This window comes from Ranitomeya imitator, chromosome 3 (genome assembly GCF_032444005.1).
Source record: "Ranitomeya imitator isolate aRanImi1 chromosome 3, aRanImi1.pri, whole genome shotgun sequence".
In the NCBI taxonomy this organism is placed as follows: domain Eukaryota; kingdom Metazoa; phylum Chordata; class Amphibia; order Anura; family Dendrobatidae; genus Ranitomeya; species Ranitomeya imitator.
Window position 1 is genome coordinate 836,563,161 of NC_091284.1, and position 20,896 is coordinate 836,584,056.

The 20,896-nt window shown below is 45.4% G+C and overlaps 1 pseudogene; it reads left to right on the forward strand.

Moving 5' to 3' along the window:
* The window catches only part of LOC138671841 (zinc finger protein 850-like), a 187,626-nt pseudogene that overhangs the window by 50,037 nt on the left and 116,693 nt on the right, over nucleotides 1-20,896 (forward strand).

Consider the following 20,896-nt stretch of genomic DNA (forward strand, 5'->3'; position numbering starts at 1 on the left):
GCTCCATATAATGCTGTGCCATATAGAATGCTCTGCACGTTCATTATGGCCCCATAGATGCTCCATATAAAACTGTGCCACATATAATGCTCTATACCATTCATTATGGCCTCATAGATGCTCCATATAAAACTGTGCCACATATAATGCTCCATACATTTCATTATGGCCCCATAGATGCTCCATATAAAGCTGTGCCACATATAATGCTCTATACTGTTCATTATGGCCTCATAGATGCTCCATATAAAGCTGTGCCACATATAATGCTCTGCACCATTCATTATTGCCCCATAGATGCTCCACATAAAGCTGTGCCATATAGAATGCTCTGCACGTTCATTATTGCCCCATAGATGCTCCATATAAAGCTGTGCAATATATAATGCTCTGCACCGTTCATTATGGCCCCATAGATGCTCCATAGCAAGCTGTGCCATATATAATGCTCTGCACCGTTCATTATGGCCCCATAGATGCTCCATAGCAAGCTGTGCCACATATAATGCTCTATACTGTTCATTATGGCCTCATAGATGCTCCATATAAAGCTGTGCCATATATAATGCTCTGCACCGTTCATTATTGCCCCATAGATGCTCCATAGAAAGCTGTGCCATATAGAATGCTCTGCACCATTCATTATTGCCCCATAGATGCTCCATATAAAGCTGTGCCATATAGAATGCTCTGCACCGTTCATTATCGCCCCATAAGATGCTCCATATAAAGCTGTGCCCCATATACAATGCTCTGCACCGTTCATTATGACCCCATAGATGCTCCATATAAAGCTGTGCCATATATAATGCTCTGCACCGTTCATTATGGCCCCATAGATGCTCCATAGAAAGCTGTGCCCCATATAAAATGCTCTGCATCGTTCATTATTGCCCCATAGATGCTCCATAGAAAGCCGTGCCATATATAATGCTCTGCACCGTTCATTATGGCCCCATAGAAAGCTATGCAATATATAATGCTGCTGCTGCAATAAAAAAAAATGACATACTCACCTCTCTTGCTGCCCGCTGCTCCTCAGCGTCCCGTCTCGGTGTCTCTCCTCACTGACTGTTCAGGCAGAGGGTGGCGCGCACACTCGTACGTTATCGCGCCCTCTGACCTGCACAGTCACTGCCAGAGGACGGGAAGACGGAGCGGCGGGTGGAAGGTGGACAGGTAAATGACATACTTACCTGCTCCCAGCGTCCCTGGCTCCTTATCCTGGACAGATGGTCTCCGGGTGCCGCAGCCTCTTCCTCTGTCATCGGTCACCGTTACCGCTCATTAGAAGAATGAATATGCGCCTCCACCCCTATGGGAGTGGAGTCCATATTCATTTCTCTAATGAGCGGTCCCACGTGACCGCTGAACAGGGGTAGAGCTATGGCATCCGAAGACCGTGGGACTGCAGGGACAGCGCCAGGAGCGCCGGGACTAGGCGAGTATATGACAGAACTCTCTCCCCCTCACCCGCTGACCCTGCCGCCGACCATGACTCGAGTATAAGCCAAGAGGGGCACTTTCAGCCCCAAAATTTGGGCTGAAAATCTCGGCTTATACTCGAGTATATACGGTAATTATGGGATTCAGTGGTGAGCGTAATCTGACACATTTGGCTTTAATGACAAATGACATTTGATGATAACTTTTTAAATTAAATCGATTCTACTGTACTACAAACTGAAAGCTGAATGGTGTACGTATAATACTCAATACCCCACTTATTCAGCTGATTGAATGGACTGTAATGTTCCAATGAGTGCCACGTCCCTTTCAATTTTTTCCAGACACATCCCAATAGACTTTATGTTGACAAAGAGGGGGGGGGGGGGTTGCCTCTTTGTTGTGGAGATGCAGTGGGGAAAAAAAGTACCATATTACCATATATACTCGAGTATGAGCCGACCCGAGTATTAGCAGAGACCCCTAATTTTGCCACAAAAAACTGGAAAAACTTATTGACTCGAGTATAAGCCTAGGGTGGAAAAAGCAGCAGCTACCGGTGAATTTCAAAAATAAAAATAGATACCAATAAGAGTAAAATTGATTGAGACAGCAGTAGGTTAAATGTTTTTGAATATCCATATTGAATCAAGAGTCCCATAAGATGCTCCATACAAAATATGCCCCATATAATGCTCCATAAAGTTCATGATGGGCCCCATAAGATGCTCCATATTAAAATATGCTCCATATAATGCTGCATAAAAGGTTAATGATGGCCCCATAAGATGCTCCATAGAATATAATGCTGCACAAAGGTTGATGGCCCCATAAGATGCTCCATAGATTATGCCCCATATAATGCTGCACAAAGGTTGATGGCCCCATAAGATGCTTCATAGCATATTATGCCCCATATGCTGCTTCTGCGATTAAAAAATGACATACTCACCTCTCGTCGCTGAGGCCCCCGGCACTTGCGATATTCACTTGTCCCCGTTCCACCGCCAAGCGCCGCTGTGTCTTTTGGGTCTCTGCAGTGACTGTTCAGGCAGAGGGAACATACTAACCACGTCATCCTCTGACTTGAACGTCACAGCCAGAGGACGCGGAAGACTGAGCCTGGTGGGGGAATGGGGACAGGTGAATAATGCTTGGCTCACCCTCCCCGTCATACGCCTCCTGGCGCAGTCCCTGCTTCTCCATGCGATGGTTACTGGCACCAGCAGCTTGTTCCTGTGTTCAGCGGTCACATAGTACCGCTCAGGTAATGAATATGCGCTCCGCCTATGGGAATGGAGTCGCGTCCATATTCATTACTTTAATAAGCGGTACCACATGACCGCTGAACACAGGAACAAGCTGCCGTTGTCACAGACAATCTGAGAAGCAAAGACCGCGCCGGGAGCAGGAGAGTATGATGTGACAACCGCAGTTCCCTCTCACCCCCCGCCGACCCCCTGGGACAATGACTCGAGTATAAGCCGAGAGGGGTACTTTTAGCCTAAAAAAATGGGCTGAAAATCTCGGCTTGTACTCAAGTATGTACGGTATTTAGTCAGCCATTTAGTCAGCCAGCAATTGTGCAAGTTCTCCCACTTAAAAAGATCAGAGAGGCCTGTAAATGACATCATAGGTAGACCACAACCATGAGAGTCAAAATGAGAAAACAAATCCAGAAAATCACCTTGTCTGATTTGTTAAGATTTATTTTGAAAATTATGGTGGAAAATAAGTATTTGGTCATTAACAACCGTTCATCTCAATATTTTGTTATATATATCCTTTGTTGGCAATGACAGAGGTCAAACGTTTTCTGTAAGTCTTCACAAGGTTGGCACACACTGTTGGTGGTATGTTGGCCCATTCCTCCATGCAGATCTCCTCTAGAGCAGTGCCTGTCACTGGGCAACATGGACTTTCAAATCCCTCCAAAAGTTTTTCTATGGGGTTGAGATCTGGAGACTGGCTAGGCCACACAAGGACCTTCATATGCTTCTTACGAAGCCACTCCTTCGTTGTTCTGGCTGTGTGCTTGAGATCATTATCATGCTGAAAGACCCATCCACGTTTCATCTTCAATGCCCTTGCTGATGGAAGGAGGTTTGCACTCAAAATCTCACGATACATGGTCCCATTCATTCTTTCATGTACACGGATCAGTCGTCCTGGTCCCTTTGCAGAGAAACAGCCCCAAAGCATGATATTGGCACCCCGATGCTTCACAGTAGGTATGGTGCTCTTTGGATGCAACGCAGAACTCTGTCTCCTCCAAACAAGTCTTGTTATTGCCAAACAGTTCTACTTTGGTTTCATCAGACCATATGACATTCTCTCAATACTCTTCTGGATAATCCAAATGTTCTCTAGCAAACTTCAGACGGTCCCAGACATGTACTGGCATAAGCAAGGGGACACGTCTGGCACTGTAAGATCTGAGTCCCTGGCAGCGTAGTGTATTACTGATGGAAGCCTTTGTTATGGTGGTCCCAGCTCTATGCAGGTCATTCACTAGGTCCCCCTGTGTTGTTCTGGGATTTTTGCTCACCGATCTTGTGATCATTTTGACCCCACGGGATGAGATCTTACGTAGAGATCGAGGGAGATTATCAGTGGTCTTGTAAGTCTTCCATTTTCTTATTACTGCTCCCACAGTAGATTTCATCACACCAAGCTGGTTGCCTATTGCAGATTCAGTCTTCCCAGCCTGGTGCAGGGCTACAGTTTTGTTTCTGGTGTCCTTCGACAGCTCTTTGAGCTTCACTATAGTGGAGTTTGGAGTGTGACTGTTTGAGGTTGTGGACAGGTGTCTTTTATACTGATAACAAGTGCCATTACTACAGGTAATGAGTGGAGGACAGAGGAGCCTCTTAAAACAGAGGGAAGTTACAGGTCTGTGAGAGCCAGAAAGCTTGCATGTTTTTAGGCGACCAAATACTTATTTTCCACCATAATTTGAAAAATAAATCTTCCCAGATCAGACAAGGTGATTTTCTGGATTTGTTTTCTCATTTTGACTCTCATAGTTTGGGTCTACCTATGATGTCTATTAAAGGTCTCTCTCATCTTTTTAAGTGGGAGAACTTGCACAATTTGTGGATGACTAGTTTTTTTTCCCCACCGTATTAACGTAAGTATTGGTACATGGTGAGTTAACTTTTTTTTTTTTAAGTCCTAATAGGTGTTATTAGATAGATTTCACTGGGGGGGGGGGTGCACTTCTCCCTGTATGATGCTAACCAATCATAATCAAGAAAAAATGGACCTAAAAATTTGTGTAATTTCTCCTGAACATGCGGATACTCCATATGAGGGAGAAAACCACAGTTTGGGCACACGACAGAGATCGGAAAGAAGGCGCGCCATTTAACTTTTTTACATGCAAAATTCGCTTGAACAATTGGCAGATGCCATGTCGTTTGGAGAGCCCCTGATGTGCCTAAACAGTGAAAATCCCCCACAAGTGACACCATTTTGGAAACTGGACCCCTCAGGGAACTGATCTAGATGTGAGTGAGCACATTGAACCCTCAGGTGCTTCACAGAAGTTTATAACGTTGAGCTGTATAAATAAAAATGTCTCCACAAATATGTTCTTAGCACAAAATAATGCATTTTCATAACGGTAACAGGAGAAATTGCACCATACCATTTGTTCAATTTCTCCTGCATACGGCAATACCGAATTTGAGGGAGAAAACTACTGTTTGGGTGCATTGCAGGGCTCAGACGGGAATGAGCATTATTTGACTTTTTGAATGTAAAATTTCCTGGATTAATTAGCGTACGTCATGTCCCTTTTGGAGAGCCCCTTATGTGCCTAAACAGTGAAAACTGCCCACAAGTGACACCATTTTGGAAACTAGACCCCTCAAGGAATATTTTGATGCATGGTGAGCACCTTGAACCCCCAAGTGCTTTACAGAAGTTTATAACATTGAGCCGTGAAAATAAAAAAAAATAATTTTCCCTATAAAAATTTTATTTTGGCCTCAAATTTTGCATTTTCATAGGGGTAACAGAAGAAATTGCACAATACAGTTTGTTGTGCAATTTCTCCTGACTATGCTGATACCCCATATGTGGGGGAATACTACTTTTGAGGCACAGTGCAGAGGCAGAAGGGAAGAGGCGCTACATTGGAGTTCAGATTTTTCTGGAATGGTTTGAAGCTGCCATGTCACATCAGCAGAGCCCCTGAGGAGCCAGAACAGCACAACCCCCTATATGTGAACTCATTTTACAAACTACACTCCCCAATGAATTTATCTACAGGCGCAGTGATCATATTGACACCACATGTGCCTAACAGAATTTTATACTACTGAGCGGTGAAGAAAGAATAGATTAAATTTTTACCACTAAAATGTTGTTTTAGCCCGAAGTTTTTAATTTTTTCTAAGGGCTAATATGATTTTTTTCTTTTTACAACAAACTGAGGTTCATTTTTTTTTGAATGCGCCAATACCCTACATGTAATCAGGAAATATTTTTCAGACACAGTGCTGAATTCTTGTGCTGAAAATGCCCCTTCTGCTTATACACGAGTGATTGTCCCAGAAGCCAGCGGGGGAGCAGCGAATCACAGGAGGCAGAAGCTGGCGGCTGCGGCTATAACTGCCCACTGCTAAAAAGAAATGCATATTCACTGCATTGCAATGAATATTCATTTCTCTTATAGCGCACACACAGTTACAGCCGCTGACTTCCAGCAGCTGTAAAAAAAACTACTTACCTTCCCTGCGTGCCCTCGCACCATCTTGTTATTCTGGCTTCCAGCATCTCCTGCAGCCGGGTGATCACGTGTCCCGGCTGAGTGGAGAGAGGTGAATATTCATTACCTTAATGAGCAGGAACATGTGATCGCTTGACCACAGGAGCTGCTGGAAGCTGGAACAAGATGCTGTGAGGGCGTGCAGGGAAGGTAAGTAGGAGGGTTATTTTTGTTATGCTTTTCTCATGGGGGGCCATACATACAAGGATCGGGATGAGGAACCATGCATACCAGGACAGGGATGAGTTGCCATGCAGACAAGGACAGGGATGAGGATCCATGCATATAAAGATAGGGACGAGGAGCCATGCAGACAAGGATGGGGATAAGGAGCCATGCATACCAGGACAGGGATGAGAATCCATGCAGACAGGGCTGAGGATCCATGCATAGAAAGACGGACGAGGAGCTATGCAGGACAGGGATGAGGAGCCATGCAGACAAGAACAGGGATAAGGAGCCATGCATACAAGGACGGGGATAACGAGCCATGCATATCAGGACAGGGATGAGAAGCCATGCACAAGGACAGGGATAAAGAGCCATGCATACCAGGACAAGGATGAGGAGCTATGCTTACAAGTATAGGGATGAGGAGCCATGCATACAAGGATAGGGATGAGGGGACAATGCAAACCAGGCTTATACTCGAGTCAATAATTTTTCCCAGTTTTTTGTGGCAAAATTAGGTGCCTCGGCTTATACTCAGGTCAGCTTATACTTGAGTATATACGGTACATTTTTACCACCAAAATTTTGTTTTTGCCCCAGATTTTATATTTTTACACAATAAATGAGTAAACCAAAATTTGTCCCACAATTTCTACTGAACATGGTAATACCCCATATGTGGCTGTACAATCCTACTTAGCCATACGGATAGACTCGGTACGCATGGAGCGCTATTTGCCTCCTGGAGCGCAGATTTTCCTAGAACACTGCAGATTCCATATAACGAGCCTCTAATAGCTAGAAGAGCAGAATCCCCTCTCAAGTGATCCTATATTGGAAACTATACCCTTTGGGGAAATTTTCTACAGGTATAGTGACGATTTTGACTCCATGGGTGTTTTCCAGAAACAAGCAGCAATGAATGTTACGGAGTGAAAATTACAAACGGCTGTTGTAGTGACCTGTATGTTGTAGTGACCGGTATGCTGTAGTTCCCATTACGTTGCAGTCACCAGTACGTTATGCCCAGCCCGTGCTTCTGGAGGCATGCACCTGTAACTTAGGTGGGCTTTTTATTGCAAAAATAGTTTTTGCATCACCACATTTTGAGAGCTATAATTTTTACATACTTTGAACCACATGTGAGGTCTTGTTTTTTGTGGGACGAGTTGATATTTTTATTGGTATTATTTTAGGGCACATTACATTTTTTGATCGCTCTCTTCCGATTTTTGGGAGGCAGAATGAACAAAAACCAGCAATTCAGGAATTTTTTGGGGGGGCGTTTATACCGTTCTGCATGTGGTAAAATTGATAAGGCAGTTTTATTCTTCGGGTCAGTACGGTTGCAGCAATATTCCACTTATATAGTTTTTTTCATGTTTTGGTGCTTTTACACAATAAAAACTTTTATAGACAAAATAATTATTTTTGCATCGCTTTATTCTGAGAGCTATAACTTTTTTTATTTTTTCACTGATGGAGCTGTATGGCAGCTTGTTTTTTGCGGGACAAGATTACGCTTTCAGTAGTACCATGGTTATTTATATCCGTCTTTTTGATCGCATTTTATTCCACTTTGTGTTCGACAGTAAGATGATAAAGCGTTTTTTGCCTTGTTATTTTACGGTGTTCACTAAAGGGGTTAACTAGTGAGACAGTTTTATAGGTCGGGTCGTGATACCAAATATATGTACTCTTATTGTTTATTTTTTTTATTCAAACATTTAATTATAGATATAATACCTTTTGATTTTTGTATTATTTTTAGATATTTTTACAATTATTTAAAAAAAAATGTTTACTTTTTTTCTTAACTTATTTTACTTAGTCCCACTATGGGACTATCATTTTTTGCAGGCTGATCGCTTCTACAGCATGAAGATGCAGCAACATCCCCATGCTGTATAAACTCTCAGCTCTGCACTGACAGAGAGACTTGCTGAACATGTACTGGGCATGATCAGCATGTTTCCTAGCTCCTAGTTCTGGAGGGCGTTCTGTTCTCGACTGGGGGTGCAGCAGTCCTTTTCCTCTGCCTTCCGTCACCAGTGAAATGGACAGTCCGAGCGCGATAACCAGAATTTGGAGACCTACCTCAGGTGTTTTGCCTCCGAAAATCAGGAGGATTGGGCATCCTACTTACCGCTGGCAGAATTTGCGATCAATAATCACTGTCAAGAATCTACCAGCAGGTCACCATTCTTGGGTGCATACGGTTACCCTCCACAGATTAGTACCTTTAACGGGGGAGGGGCTTTGGGAGTTCCGGGAGAGGAACATATTTCTTCTTCGCTCTCCTCAGTGTGGCGGGGAATTCTGAGTAATTTGAAGATTATGGGAGACAAGTAAAAACTTATGGCTGACAGAAAACGCTTGCCAGGTCAGGACCTGAATGTGAATGACTTTGTGTGGTTTTCTACCACGAATATCAGGTTGAAGGTTCCTTCCTGGAAGTTGGGACCTAGATTTATTGGTCCCTATAAAATAACCGCCGTCGTTAATCCAGCAGTGTTTCATCTTGAGCTACCTCAGGCTCTTAAGATCCACAGTGTCTTCCTTAGGTCTTTGCTCAAGAAATATGTGGAACCTCTTGAGCCCTCACCCCTACCGCCGCCCCTAATAGTGGTTGATGGAAATCTGGAGTTTCGGATTTCGAGGATTGTAGATTCTCACCTCCAATATTGTTCCCTACAATACTTAGTGCACTGGAAGGGTTACAGTCCAGAGGAAAGGATGTAGGCCTTGGCATCAGAGGTGAATGCCCCCAGACAGGTTCGTTCATTTCACACCTCTTTTCCGGAGAAACCGGAGGCCACTTGTAGAAGGGGGGTACTGTCACGGGTGTGTCAGAGGCTGCAGACAGTCGCACTGCATCTGGCTACAGAAGGTCTCTGCAATTGGCTTTGCAGACATCTTCTTAATAGTTATGACTCTTGGACCCAGTGGCAATCTCCCCCGGCTCTAATTGACACACCTGGACCTGAGTGTTTATAGACTCCCAGCCTGCTGCTCGGAACAGCCAGTGATATTTCCATTTCCCCCAAGTTGAGGCTTGGAGCTATAGCCGTCGGCTATCTTCGTCTTTTGTTTTGCTGGAGGACGTCTGTGTTATCTCTCTGAGTCTACTCACGTTGTGTTCCCCTTGTTTGTCTATCCCATCTGTCTTTAGTTGTAGTGGGGACTGATTATATAGGGATGTTTAGGGCCGAGAGGGTGACTTTAGATCTGCCTAGGGGTCTCCACTCCCCCCCCCCTAGTTTTGGGCTTCCTCCCCCTCATCCCTTCGTATTGCACTTAGTCTTCCCCATACTGTGCGTGACAACCCCATTTTCAAATGAATTTTTTTTTTTCAGGATGACCTGAAATATTAATTCTATACACAGTACATATGCAATTATGCTGCAGCGCAGTTGCCACCGCCTGCCTGTAGAAGGTTTTATTTTTTTTCCAATATGTATATCTAATATTCATCATGTAAACTAGGGGGCGGGTCAGTGAGGGATCAGTGACCTTTTAGCAGTCTTCAGTATGAATAGCTAATCAGAGCACCACATTAAGCCACAGCCCCGCCCCAGAGCACGAGCATATCATTAACTCAAAACTCAAAGTAAAGATTAAACAACAACAACAAGACCTACTAACAGCTAAATCTAATGGTCACTACTCCATGCTAATTCTCTTGGATTCTCTTGGATCTCTCCGCAGCATTCAACACTGTGGATCATCAGCTCCTCCTCACTATGCTCCGCTACATCGGCCTCAAGGACACCGTTCTCTCCTGGTTCTTCTCCTATCTCTCTGACCGATCCTTCACTGTATCTTTTGCTGGTTCCTCCTCCTCTCACCTTCCCCTTACTGTTGGGGTTCCTCAAGGATCAGTCCTAGGCCCCCTCCTCCTCTCTTTGTATACCGCCCCTATTGGACAAACAATCAGTAGATTTGGTTTCCAGTACCATCTCTATGCTGATGACACCCAATTATACACTTCTTCTCCTGTTATCACGCCGACCTTTTTAGTAAACACCAGTAATTGTCTTACCGCTGTCTCTAACATCATGTCCTCCCTCTATCTGAAACTGAACCTGACAAAAACTGAACTCCTCGTGTTTTCTCCCTCTACTAACCTACCTTTGCCTGACATTGCCATCTCCGTGTGCGGTTCCACCATTACTCCAAAGCAACATGCCCGCTGCCTTGGGGTCATGTTATGATCAGGTGACCTTGGAGCAGCATGAAAACTTTCACTGGAGTAGGTGGTACCTATACTGACCGCAAACCCTGATCTTAACAGCGCAACTAGAAGTAGCCGTGGGGTGTGCCTAACAAAACCTAGACACCTCGACACAGCCGGAGGACTAAATACCCCTATAGATAGAAATAGGAATTCTACCTTGCTTCAGAGCAGAACCCCAAAGGATATGCAGCCCCCCACAAATATTGACTGTAAGTAGTAGAGGAAAAGACACACGCAGGCAGGAAACAGGATTTAGCAAATTAGGCCACACTAGCTAAATAGGAAAGGATAGGACAGCATACTAAGCGGTCAGTATTAAAAATCCTTCCAAAAATATCCACAGCAGAAAATACAAAAACTCCACCATCTAACTAAAGATGTGGAGCGTATATCTGCAACTCCAGAGAATCCAACAAGACTGAAAAAACACTGACACAGTCTAAGCTGGACAAGAGAAAAACAAATGAATAGCACAGAATATAAGCACACTGCATGTGTGCCACAGAAAAAGAAACAGACACTTATCTTTGCTAAATTGGCAGCTAAGCAGGAGAAGCCAGAAAGTGATCCAACACTTCACAAGAAACATTGACAACTGGCAAGGACTAATGAATCCTGCACACCTAAATATCCCAGTCAGAACTGCAATCAGCAGATACACCTGGCCAGGACTGCGACTCAGAGACAACTGCATTCCCACCTACAACCACTGGAGGGAACCCAAAAGCAGAATTCACAACAGTACCCCCCCCCCCCTTGAGGAGGGGTCATCGAACCCTCACCAGGGCCCCCAGGACGATCAGGATGAGCCAGATAAAAGGCACGGACCAAATCAGCAGCATGGACATCAGAGGCAAAAACCCAAGAATTATCCTCCTGGCCATAACCCTTCCATTTGACAAGGTACTGAAACCTCCACCTCGAAAAATGAGAATCCAAAATCTTCTCAACCACATACTCCAACTCTCCATCAACCAACACAGGGACCGGAGGATCAACAGAGGGAACAACGGGCACCACATATTTTCGCAATAAAGATCTATGGAAGACATTATGGATAGCAAAAGAGGCCGGAAGTGCCAAACGAAAAGACACCGGATTAATAATCTCAGAAATTGTATAAGGACCAATAAACCGAGGCTTAAACTTAGGGGAAGAAACCTTCATAGGAACATGATGGGAAGACAACCAGACCAGATCCCCAACCCGAAGCCGGGAACCAACACACCGACGATGGTTAGCAAAACGTTGAGCCTCCTCCTGAGACAACACCAAATTGTCCACCACATGAGCCCAAATCTGCTGCAACCTGTCAACCACAGAATCCACACCAGGACAGTCAGAAGGCTCAACCTGCCCAGAAGAAAAACGAGGATGAAAACCAAAATTACAAAAGAAAGGCGAAACCAAAGTAGCCGAACTAGCCCGATTATTAAGGGCAAACTCGGCCAATGGCAAGGAGGCCACCCAATCATCCTGATCAGCAGACACAAAGCATCTGAAATAATTCTATAAAGTCTGATTAGTTCGCTCTGTCTGGCCATTTGTCTGAGGATGAAATGCAGAAGAAAAAGACAAATCAATGCCCAGCCTAGCACAAAAGGCCCGCCAAAACCTAGAAACAAGCTGGGAACCTCTGTCAGACACAATATTCTCCGGAATACCATGCAAACGAACCACATGCTGAAAAAACAACGGAGCCAAATCTGAAGAGGAAGGCAATTTAGGCAAAGGCACCAAATGAACCATCTTACAGAACCGGTCACAAACAACCCAGATAACAGACATCTTCTGGGAGACCGGAAGATCAGAAATAAAATCCATCGAAATATGCGTCCAGGGCCTCTCAGGGACTGGCAATGGCAAAAGCAACCCACTAGCACGGGAACAACAAGGCTTGGCCCGCGCACAAGTCCCACAGGACTGCACAAAAAACCGCACATCACGCGACAAAGAAGGCCACCAAAAGGACCTACCAACCAAGTCTCTGGTACCAAAAATGCCAGGATGACCAGCCAACACGGAACAGTGAACCTCAGAAATCACTCTACTAGTCCATCTGTCAGGAACAAACAGTTTCCCCACAGAACAGCGGTCAGGTTTGTCAGCCTGAAATTCCTGAAGAACCCGTCGTAAATCAGGGGAAATGACAGAAAGGACCACCCCTTCTTTCAGAATACCGACCGGTTCTAAGACCTCAGGAGAATCAGGCAAAAACTCCTAGAGAGGGCATCAGCCTTAATATTCTTAGAACCCAGAAGGTACGAGACCACGAAATCAAAACGGGAAAAAAACAAGGACCATCGAGCCTGTCTAGGATTCAGCCGTTTGGCAGACTCGAGGTAAATCAGATTCTTATGATCGGTCAAGACCACAATATGGTGCTTAGCTCCCTCAAGCCAATGTCGCCACTCCTCAAACGCCCACTTCACAGCCAACAACTCCTGATTGCCGACATCATAATTGCGTTCAGCAGGCGAAAACTTACGGGAAAAGAAGGCACACGGTTTCATTAAGGAACCAACAGGATCCCTCTGAGACAAAACGGCCCCTGCCCCAATCTCAGAAGCGTCAACCTCAACCTGAAACGGAAGAGAAACATCCGGTTGGCGCAACACCGGAGCAGAAGTAAAACGACGTTTAAGCTCCTGAAAGGCAGAGACAGCCGCAGAGGACCAATTCGCCACATCAGCGCCTTTCTTCGTCAAATCGGTCAAGGGTTTAAAGGGACACTGTCACCTGAATTTGGAGGGAACAATCTTCAGCCATGGAGGCGGGGTTTTTGGGTGTTTGATTCACCCTTTCCTTACCCGCTGGCTGCATGCTGGCTGCAATATTGGATTGAAGTTCATTCTCTGTCCTCCATAGTACACGCCTGCGCAAGGCAAGATTGCCTTGTGCAGGCATGTACTACAGATGGTCGAATATGCCCTTTCTCCAAAGACTCCTTAATATAGCTCCGCATGGCGGTATGTTCAGGCACAGACAGGTTGAAAAGTCGACCCTTAGGAAACTTACAGCCTGGAATTAAGTCAATAGCACAATCACAGTCCCTGTGCGGTGGAAGGAAACTGGACTTGGGCTCATCAAATACATCCTGAAAATCAGACAAAAACTCTGGAATTTCAGAAGAGGAAGAAGAGGAGATTGACATCAAAGGAACATCATTATGAACCCCCTGACAACCCCAACTAGTCACAGACATGGACTTCCAATCCAACACAGGATTATGTACCTGCAACCAAGGAAAACCCAGCACGATAGCATCATGCAAATTATGCAACACCAGAAATCGACAATCTTCCTGATGGGCTGGCGCCATGCGCATGGTCACCTGTGTCCAAAACTGGGGCTTTTTTTTAGCCAAGGGTGTAGCATCAATGCCCCTTAAAGGAATAGGGTTCTGCAAAGGCTGCAAGGGAAAACCACAACGCTTGGCAAACTCAAAGTCCATTAAGTTCAAGGCAGCGCCTAAATCCACAAACGCAGAAAATGATGACAATGAGCAGATCAAGGACACAGATAACAAAAATTTAGGTTGTACAGTACTGATGGTAATTGAACTGGCGATCCTCTTTGTCCGCTTAGGGCAGACAGAAATGACATGAGAAGCGTCGCCACAATAATAACACAACCTATTCTGACGTCTGAAACCTTGTCGTTCCGTTCTAGACAGAATCCTATCACACTGCATTGACTCAGGAATTTGCTCTGAGGATAACGCCACAGCGCGCACAGTTCTGCGCTCCCGCAAGCGCCGGTCAATCTGAATGGCCAGAGACATAGAATCACTCAGACCGGAAGGCGTGGGAAACCCCACCATAACATCTTTAACGGACTCAGAAAGACCCTTTCTGAAAATTGCCGCCAAAGCATCATTATTCCATTTAGTCAACACAGACCATTTTCTAAATTTCTGACAATACAATTCTGCCGCCTCTCGACCCTGAGACAGGGCCAACAAGGTCTTCTCAGCTTGATCCACAGAATTAGGTTCATCATATAACAATCCCAAAGCCTGAAAAAAGGAGCCTACATCAAGCAAAGCCGGATTCCCAGATTCCAGGGAAAATGCCCAATCCTGCGGGTCACCACGCAGCAGGGAGATGACAATTTTAACCTGCTGAATGGAATCACCGGAGGATCGAGGTCTCAAAGCAAAAAACAGTTTACAGTTGTTTTTAAAACTCAAAAATTTGGACCTGTCCCCAAAAAACAAATCAGGAGTAGGAATCTTCGGTTCTAAAACAGGAGTCTGAACAATATAATCAGAAATACCCTGTACCCTAGCAGCAAGCTGGTCTACACGAGAAGCTAATTCCTGAACATTCATGCTAGCACTAGGCTCTTCAGCCACCCAGAGATAAAGAGGGAGGAGAAGACAAAGTAGACTGAAGAAAAAAAAATGGCTCAAGACCTTTCTTCCCTTCTTCTGAGATGCATTTAACTCATTATGGGCCAGTTGTACTGTTATGATCAGGTGACCTTGGAGCAGCATGAAAACTTTCACTGGAGTAGGTGGTATACTGACCGCAAACCCTGATCTTAACACCGCAACTAGAAGTAGCCGTGGGGTGTGCCTAACAAAACCTAGACACCTCGACACAGCCGGAGGACTAAATACCCCTATAGATAGAAATAGGAATTCTACCTTGCCTCAGAGCAGAACCCCAAAGGATATGCAGCCCCCCACAAATATTGACTGTGAGTAGTAGAGGAAAAGACACACGCAGGCAGGAAACAGGATTTAGCAAATTAGGCCACACTAGATAAATAGGAAAGGATAGGACAGGATACTAAGCGGTCAGTATTAAAAATCCTTCCAAAAATATCCACAGCAGAAAGTACAAAAACTCCACCATCTAAATAAAGATGTGGAGCGTATATCTGCAACTCCAGAGAATCCAACAAGACTGAAAAAACACTGACACAGTCTAAGCTGGACAAGAGAAAAACAAATGAATAGCACAGAATATAAGCACACTGCATGTGTGCCACAGAAAAAGAAACAGACACTTATCTTTGCTGAATTGGCAGTTAAGCAGGAGAAGCCAGAAAGTGATCCAACACTTCACAAGAAACATTGACAACTGGCAAGGACTAATGAATCCTGCACACCTAAATATCCCAGTCAGAACTGCAATCAGCAGATACACCTGGCCAGGACTGCGACTCAGAGACAACTGCATTCCCACCTACAACCACTGGAGGGAACCCAAAAGCAGAATTCACAACAGGGTCATCCTTGATTCCGAGCTTTCATTCACCCCCCCCCCCACATCCGATCACTGGCTCGCTCTTCTTATCTGCACCTCAAAAACATTTCTAGAATTCGCCCTTTTCTCAGTTTCAACTCTGCAAAATCTCTTACTGTCTCACTTATTCATTCTCGTCTGGACTATTGTAACTCTCTACTAATCGGCCTCCCTCTTACCAAACTCTCCCCGCTCCAATCTGTGCTGAATGCTGCAGCCAGGATCATATTCCTCACCAACCGTTACACCGATGCCTCTACCTTGTGCCAGTCATTACACTGGTTACCCATCCACTCCAGAATCCAGTACAAAACTACTACCCTCATCCACAAAGCGCTCCATGGCTCAGCACCACCCTACATCTCCTCCCTGGTCTCAGTCTACCACCCTACCCGTGCCCTCCGCTCCGCTAATGACCTCAGGTTAGCATCCTCAATAATCAGAACCTCCCACTCCCGTCTCCAAGACTTTACACGTGCTGCACCGATTCTTTGGAATGCACTACCCAGGTTAATACGATTAATCCCCACAGTTTTAAGCGTGCCCTAAAAACTCATTTGTTCAGACTGGCCTACCGCCTCAACGCTTTAACCTAACTATCCCTGTGTGGCCCATTCAAAAAACTTAAACAATTATCAGGTTCCTCGCATCATGTTCTCATACACTTTATGCAGTATTAGCCCTCTGTGTCTGTACTGCTACATACTTAGGCAGATAACTGGTTCATGCAGCTTTACATGAACACCCGAGCCTTACACTATGGCCGGTCCGAATAACTAAAGCAATTGTTACCATCCCCCTCTCGTGTCTCCCCTTTTCCTCATAGTTTGTAGCTTGCGAGCAGCAGGGCCCTCATTCCTCTTGGTATCTATTTTGAACTGTATTTCTGTTATGCTGTAATGTTTATTGTCTGTACAATTCCCCTCTATCATTTGTAAAGCGCTGCGGAATATGTTGGCGCTTTATAAATAAAATTATTATTATGATTATCTACTCTGCCCTTGAGCTCAGGAGGAGCAGCTGCCTGCTGCCACCATGTGTAAGGCTCTGTGCACACGTTGCAGATTAGGCTTAGGAATTTCTGGTGCGGATTCTGCATCTCTTGGCAGAAAATGCAGTTGCGGATTTGTCGCGTTTTTTGTGCAGGTTTTGTGCGTTTTTGTTGCGGATTTTTTGCAGATTTCTTGCGTTTTTTACCCCTGTGGTTTTCTATAATAGAATGGGTACAAAAACGCTGCAGATTCCCAAAAATGAAGTGACATGCTACTTCTTTTAATCTGCAGCGTTTCCGCATGGAATTTTCCACACCATTAGCACAGCATTTTTTTTTACCATTGATTTACATTGTACTGTAAATCACTTGCGGATCTGCAGCGTTTCTGCACCGCAAAAAACGCTGCGGATCCGCAGGAAATCCGCAACGTGTGCACATAACCTAATACCGCGAATACTGGGAACTAGGAGACTCCCACCAACAAGATGGCCGCGCTCACTGCAGGGACAGGAAGTCGGCAGCATAAACCCCGCCCCCTCCTGCTACACTTCCTGCCTCACATGCTGGAGAACAGAGAACCAGAAAACCTCCCCGGGGCCCAGACATCGAAGAAGACGCAGAGACCGCGGCTCCAGGAGATTTGTGTTTCCTCCTCGCTCTCCTGTCCGCTCACAGTCCAGTAAGAAGTGATGTATCCCCCCCGGGGTCTGCAGCACAGAAGCCCCTGTCTAATGTGCGGTATATAACGGTTATAGGACTACGGGCCGCAGGGATTTATGGGTTTATTATTATTATTAGTTATTTTGACTCTTCCTGGACACTTTTTGCTTTTTTTTCCTCCCCATGACTTTTTTTTTGTCCCCATGACGAGGTGTTATCTTGATGAGTTGTTTCAATGACCCCTGGCACTTACCGGCTAATGATCAGGAGAACTGTTCCATAACTATTCCAACTGAGGGGAAATATTGGAAAAAATGCATTTCTGCCATTTTTGAATTTCTCAAAGGGGTGGTCTGATACCTAAAATGTTAAATTTATGAATATCTGTTTTTACACCCTAATCACTTTTGTCATTTGTTATTATTATTTATTATTATAGCGCCATTTATTCCATGGTGCTTTACATGTGAGGAGGGGTATACATAATAAAAACAAGTACAATAATCTTGAACAATACAAGTCCCGCCTGGTACAGGAGGAGAGAGGACCCTGCCCGCGAGGGCTCACAATCTACAAGGGATGGGTGAGGATACAGGAGGAGAGAGGACCCTGCCCGCGAGGGCTCACAATCTACAAGGGATGGGTGAGGATACAGGAGGAGAGAGGACCCTGCCCGCGAGGGCTCACAATCTACAAGGGATGGGTGAGGATACAGTAGGAGAGAGGACCCTGCCCGCGAGGGCTCACAATCTACAAGGGATGGGTGAGGATACAGGAGGAGAGAGGACCCTGCCCGCGAGGGCTCACAATCTACAAGGGATGGGTGAGAATACAGTAGGTGAGGGTAGAGCTGGTCGTGCAGCGGTTTGGTCGATCGGTGGTTACTGCAGGTTGTAGGCTTGTCGGAAGAGGTGGGTCTTCAGGCTCTTTTTGAAGGTTTCGATGGTAGGCGAGAGTCTGATGTGTTGTGGTAGAGAGTTCCAGAGTAGGGGTGATACGCGAGAGAAATCTTCTATGCAATTGTGGGAAGAGGAGATAGGAGGGGAGTAGAGAAGGAGATCTTGTGAGGATCGGAGGTTGCGTGCAGGAAAGTACCGGGAGACAAGGTCACAGATGTATGGAGGAGACAGGTTGTGGATGGCTTTGTACGTCATGGTTAGGCTTTTGTACTGGAGTCTCTGGGTAATGGGGAGCCAGTGAAGGGATTGACAGAGGGGAGAGGCCGGGGAATAGCGGGGGGACAGGTGGATTAGTCGGGCAGCAGAGTTTAGAATAGATTGGAGAGGTGCAAGAGTGTTCGAGGGGAGGCCACAGAGCAGGACGTTACAGTAGTAGAGGTGGGAGATGATGAGGGCATGGACTAGGGGTTTTGCAGATTCTTGGATGAGGAATGTACGGATCCAGGAAATATTTTAGACTTGAAGTCGGCAGGAAGTGGAAAGGGCTTGGATATGTGGTTTGAAGGAGAGATCAGTGTAAAGGATTACCCCAAGGCAGCGAGCTTGTGGGACTGGGGAGAGTGGGCAGCCATTTACTGTAATGGATAGGTCCATTGAGGGAGTCGAATAAGATAGGGGAAAGACAATGAATTCTGTTTTGTCCATATTAAGTTTTTGAAATCTAGCGGAGAAGAAGGATGAAATAGTGGACAGACATTGAGAGATTCTGGTTAGTAGGGTGGTGATATCTGGTCCAGAGATGTAGATCTGTGTGTTATCAGCATAGAGGTGATACTGAAAGCCGTGAGATTCTATGAGCTGTCCGAGGCCAAAGGTGTAAATGGAGAAGAGCAGGGGCCCAAGGACTGAACCTTGTGGGACTCCGACAGATAGGAGGCGAGGTGAGAAGGTGGTGTGTGAGTGCGAGATGCTGAATGTCCGGTCTGTTAGCTATGATAAGATCCAGGATAGGGCCAAGTCTGTGAAGCCAAGAGATGAGAGGGTCTATAGTAATAGGGAGTGGTCAACTGTGTCAAAGGCAGAGGACAGGTCCAGGAGGAGGACAGAGTAGTGTCGCTCGGCTTTGGCAGTTAATAGGTAATTGATGGCTTTAGTTAGGGCAGTTTCAGTGGAGTGATGCTGCTGGAAGATTGTAAGCGGTCGAAGAGGGAGCAGAAAGAGAAGTGGGATGATAGTTCAAGATGGACGTGTTGTTCCAGTAGTTTTGAAGCATAGGAGAGAAGTGATATAGGGCAATAGCTAGATACAGAGGATGAGGAAAGAGAGGGCTTTTTGAGGATAGGCATGATTCAGTCATGTTTAAAGCTTGAGGGGAAAACACCAGTTGTTAGTGATATGTTGAAGAGTTGGGTTAGGGTTGGGATGAAGACTGTGGTGAGGTTTGTGATGAAGTGGGATGAGATCGGGTAAAGTGAAGAGATGGTGAGATGTGATCTTGAGAGTAGAGTGGAGAGTCGATTTTCTGTAATGGTGGAGAAGTTGGTTTTGGAGGAGGAGGCCTGAGCAGTTAGGAGGAAGGGCTCTGGGGGGTTGTCGACCAAAACTGTCTCTGATGTTATCAATCTTCCTCTTGAAAAATGAGTCAAAGTCTTAAGCTGAGATGAGTGGAGAGGGAGGAGGTGCTGTGGAACGGAGGAGAGAATTGAAAGTGTTGAATAACTGTTTAGGGTTGTGAGACATGGAGGATATGAGAGATGAAAAGTAGGTTTGTGTAACATGCAGAGGTAGTGCTAAATGCTGTACTTCAAAAGCACCCAGCAACTAGAGGGGTTAACACAGTCACAGGAGACGGAGTGGTTAGCAGGGCTCCAGGAGGATTGTGGGAAACATGTTTACTGTTCTGGCAGCAGAAGGGATGAGTGGTGTGTTTCTGTGATCTGTCTCACAAAAGTTCACACAAGTGAACCATAGAGACACAGGATTTCATTACAGAGTGGAGTTGGGTTAACTCTCAGTACTTCTAGTTGAGAAAGTCTATCAGGAACAGGAAAACAAGAACTGGAAGAAGTTGTCTTACAAGGATAATCTCCCTCAGCAAACTCCCCCCCCCTCCTCCATTACACTGCTAGAAGGAATGCTGTGTATTACTGTGCCTTTGTAAAGAGTCTTAATCTGTGCTGAACTGTGCTATCAAAAGAGACTGTTAGTCAATGTGCCTCTAAGAAGCAGCTGTACTGTTTATAAAGCCTGTGCTTAAGAGACTTGAATTATACTGGATGTGCTCTGACATTAAACTACACTGTTCATGCTCATGAGGACTCTATCAATTGTATCTGTGTGAACAAGTGGATCCTTCTTGTGCCCGAGGAAGCTGCAGTACATGGTTGCCCAAAGTAACGGTTCCCCCAGAGTTCAAAAGAATTCATGAGACCTGACCTGCCCCTATCTGACCTAGCAGTG